The following is a 4,293-nucleotide window of genomic DNA, read 5'->3' as shown; positions in this document are numbered from 1 at the left end:
CTTATCTTATTGGTCACGACACATGGCGACGTCAACCGCTGACGCCATCGGCAGGATCCGGATCGATCCTCTCACCGGGGTAGAGGATTGGCCCTCTTGGAGAGTCCAGATGGAGGATCTGCTGTACGGGTTAGGGTTATGGGACTACGTCATCGAAGAAGGCAAGCCGACGGCAAAGGACGCCAAGGCACCGACCACAGAAGAAAAGAAGGCTCTAGAAGACTGGATGAAGAAGGACAGGACCGCGTTGATCGCGATCCGGATGCGAGTAAGCAAATCTCTTGTTCACACGCTGACAAGATGTGTTTCTAGCGCGGACGCGTGGAACCGCCTCGTCAAGAACTACGAGCCCAAGGGAATCTTGCACGTCGTGCAGATTCGCCGTAAGCTTTTGCAAGCTCGCTATTCGGACTCGGAAAACGTCGAAGAATTTCTACAAGAAATGGTGCGCCTGCGCGAGACGCTGGCGACCATGGGACACGCCCTGATGGAAGAAGAGTTCGCAATCACGCTTCTCACGGCGCTACCGGACAGCTGGGACCCGATGGTCAGCTCGATCAATCACGCAACAGATCTCAAGGATGCCGATGAGATCATCGCGCGGATCAGGCAACATGCAAGCCGCATCAACGACTCGGAGGTCGCGATGGCGGCGCGCGCAAAGAAGGGCAGAGGACCCCCTTTGTGCTATACGTGCGGTAAGCCCGGTCTGGCGCGCGACTGCCCTAACCACGACGCGAAGGACGCGAAGGGGAAGAAGAAGGGCAAGGGCGACAAGGACGACGGGAAGAGCGACAAGCGCAAGCCCAAGAAGGACGGGCCGAAGGCGCTGGCTGCCGAAGGAGATGGCAGCGACAGCGACTCCGATGAGTACGCATACGCGCTGATCGAACAGGTCGACAGCGATTTGGACGAGGACTCCGAGGAGCTTGCACTGGCGGCGCGGGTAGCTCGGGATGCTTGGGTAAGCGATTCCGCTACTACGGTGCACGTAGCACGCGCGCGCGCCGATTTTTTCAGGTATACGCCGACGCCCGGCGACAGTTTGAAAGGCGCAGGCATCACGCCCATCCTCGGGCGCGGAGATGTCAAGATCGAATACGAGTACGACGGGCGCAAGACAGTTGTCGAGCTGCGGAACGTAGTGCACGCCCCCGGAATCCCTCACAACCTCATCGCCTTGGGGCGCGTTGAGGCAGGCGGACACTCAGTCACCTTACAAGACGGCAAGATAGTCTTCAAGAACTCAAAGGGACGAGCTTACGCGGAAGGCACACGGGTGGACAACCTGTACGTGATGCGCGCCACCACCGTACACGACAAGACACCGGATCTCGCGTGTGCGGCGGCGGTTACACGACCCCGCCGGAAGCGGACGTATGACGAGTGGCACCGCGCCCTCGGTCATATCGGTATGAAGGCTGTCATCGCCATGAAGACCAAGCGCCTTGTGGAAGGCATGGAGGTGGACGAACGCGTCCCTCCCGCGGAGCAGTGCGAGGCCTGCGTCCGCGCAAAGCAGACCGTCGCGCCGTACCCGAAGAAGTCGGACACGGTTGTGGCTGCGATCGGTGACCTAACAGTCATGGACCTGTGGGGAAAGGCCCCTACGACAGGAATCCGTGGTGAGAAATTTTTCTCAACGTTTACTGACATGTGTGCACGGCGTACAGTAGTAGAATTTTCCAAGACAAAGACGGACGAACTCGAGCATTTCAAGGAATATCAAGCACACGTCAAGAACTTACACGGAGTCACCCTCAAGGCCGTCCGTTTCGATAACGGAGGAGAATACATCAGTAAGGAATTTACTGCGTATCTGAAGGCTGAAGGTATCTCGATAGATACCACCGCACCCAAGTCCTCCGCGCAAAACGGCGTCGCGGAGCGCGTCAATCGCACCGTGATGGATCGCGCGCTGGCACTTCTCATCGCGGCAGGCCTCCCCAAGTTTCTCTGGCCCGAAGCCGTGGCCCACGTCGCGTACCTCAAGAACCGATCCCCGACTCGCGCACTCAAGGACAAGACTCCCGAAGAAGTCTGGACCGGCCGCAAGCCCGACATCTCGGACTTACAGGAGTGGGGCATCCGTTGCTGGGTACTAACTGACAGACAGAAACGAACCAAGCTGGACCCCAAGTCCCAGCCTATGTTTTACATGGGCCCAGCACCCGGCACGAAAGGCTGGCGGTACTACGACCCCAAGAGTCGCCGAATCGGCAAATCTCGCAACATCATCTTTGCAGTCCCCAAGAGTCAACCACCCGCGGGCGATGATGACGACGAGTACGTCGAGCTCTCCCTCCCTGCGCCGCTCGAGGGGGAGAATGGGATCACAGGCGACCTGGCGCAAGGGGGAGACACGACCGTCTCTCCCGCGAACGTACCAGACGCACCACCTCCGGTTACGACTCGGAAGGCACCGCGACCGAAAACTGTCATTCCACCATCCGAACGCACCCTCCGCGGGAAGCCACGGATCGATTACAAGGCTGTCGAAGACGGCAAGGGCATAGTCATCAAGACCACGCCGAACGCGCCTCAACAAGCGGTTTCGGACGATGACGATGATGCCGTCGAACGCATCGTCGGCGATTACGAGTCGCATTTCCTCTGCCTGCTCACACTTACAGGTACACCCACCGCGCGCGAGCCCCGCAATTACAAGGAAGCGGAAGCGTCACCAGACGCCAAACTCTGGCGTGGCGCAATGGACTCCGAGATCGCCCAACTCCTCAAACTCGGCACCTGGTCACACGCAGACCTTCCTTATGGACGCAAACCCATCGGATGCACCTGGGTTTACAAGCGCAAGGAAGACCTCGAGGGCAACGTGAAATACAAGGCGCGTCTCGTAGCGCAGGGATTTTCACAAGTTTTCGGAATAGATGTGTTTGACACATTCTCGCCAGTCATTCGCACTGATTCTGTTCGTGTACTAGCCGCTATAGGTACCATGCGAGACATGGAGATGTCGCAATTCGATGTTGTCGGCGCATATCTCAACGCCAAGCTCGACGAAGAAATATATATGCGCCAACCCCCTGGATACGATGACAAGAGCGGCAGGGTACTACGACTACACAAGGCACTCTACGGTCTCAAGCAAGGCGGGCGAAAGTGGAACGACCACTTCAACCGCATCATGACGCAAGACCTCGCTTTCAAACGCCTCGACTCTGACCCATGCGTCTACATCAAGAAGTCAAGAAATGGACTCACCATTGTTGGTGTCCATGTCGACGACATGATCGCTCTCGCCGACACTCAATCGCTGATGAACAACTTCGCTACGGAACTAGCACGACACGTCAAGATCACAAACATGGGTTCCCCAACCCTGTTTCTAGGCTTTGAATTCTCTCGAGACCGCACTGCACAAACGCTGACCATCTGCCAATCACAGTACATCCTGCGTGTCCTCGAGCGTTTCGGCATGACGGACTCAAACCCCGTCAGCACACCGCTCGATCCGAATGTCAAGCTCGTCAAGTGTGCAGAAGACGCGGACCTTACTGAGATGCGAAAGTGCCCGTATCAAGCCGTCATTGGATCCCTGATGTACGCCGCACTCGGAACACGACCGGACATCGCCTACGCCGTTCAGGCTCTTTCGCAGTACAACTCGCGTTATGGTCCGGAACATTGGACCGCTGCAAAGCGCGTCCTGCGCTACCTCAAGGGGACACACACGTACGGTATCACCTACTCGGGCGAAGGTACGACGCGACTTCAAGCATACTACCTCAATCTTCGACTCGAAGGTTACACGGACGCCGATTGGGGATCCAACCCGGACGATCGACGCTCAATCTCGGGATACACGTTCCTCGTCGGGAACGCTGTCGTCGCTTGGAGCTCGAAGAAGCAGACCACGGTCGCGCTCTCTTCGACCGAGGCCGAATACATGGCCGTCTCGTACGCCGCGCGGCACACCATCTGGATGCGCGCGCTCCTCGCCGAACTCACCTTCGCGCCGACCGAGGCCACGAAACTCAACGCCGACAACAAGTCCGCCATCGAATTGTCCAAAGACAATGTTCTGCACGCACGCACCAAGCACATCGATATCCGCCATCACTTCATTCGCGAATGCATCGCCGCCGAGACCATACGACTCGAATACTGCCCCACTGACGTCAATTCGGCCGACTTGTTCACCAAGGCCCTCGCACGCGATCGTTTTCAATTTCTTCGGACGCAACTCGGTATCCTCCCAGTACAGAGTTGAGGGGGAGTGTTGGAATATTGCGGGCACGCTGTCTTTGTACCCTTTGTCACGCGCTTGACAGG

Source organism: Dichomitus squalens (genome assembly GCF_000275845.1).
Source record: "Dichomitus squalens LYAD-421 SS1 unplaced genomic scaffold DICSQscaffold_25, whole genome shotgun sequence".
Classification (NCBI taxonomy): Eukaryota; Fungi; Basidiomycota; class Agaricomycetes; order Polyporales; family Polyporaceae; genus Dichomitus; species Dichomitus squalens.
Note: the sequence above shows the minus strand (reverse complement) of the source record.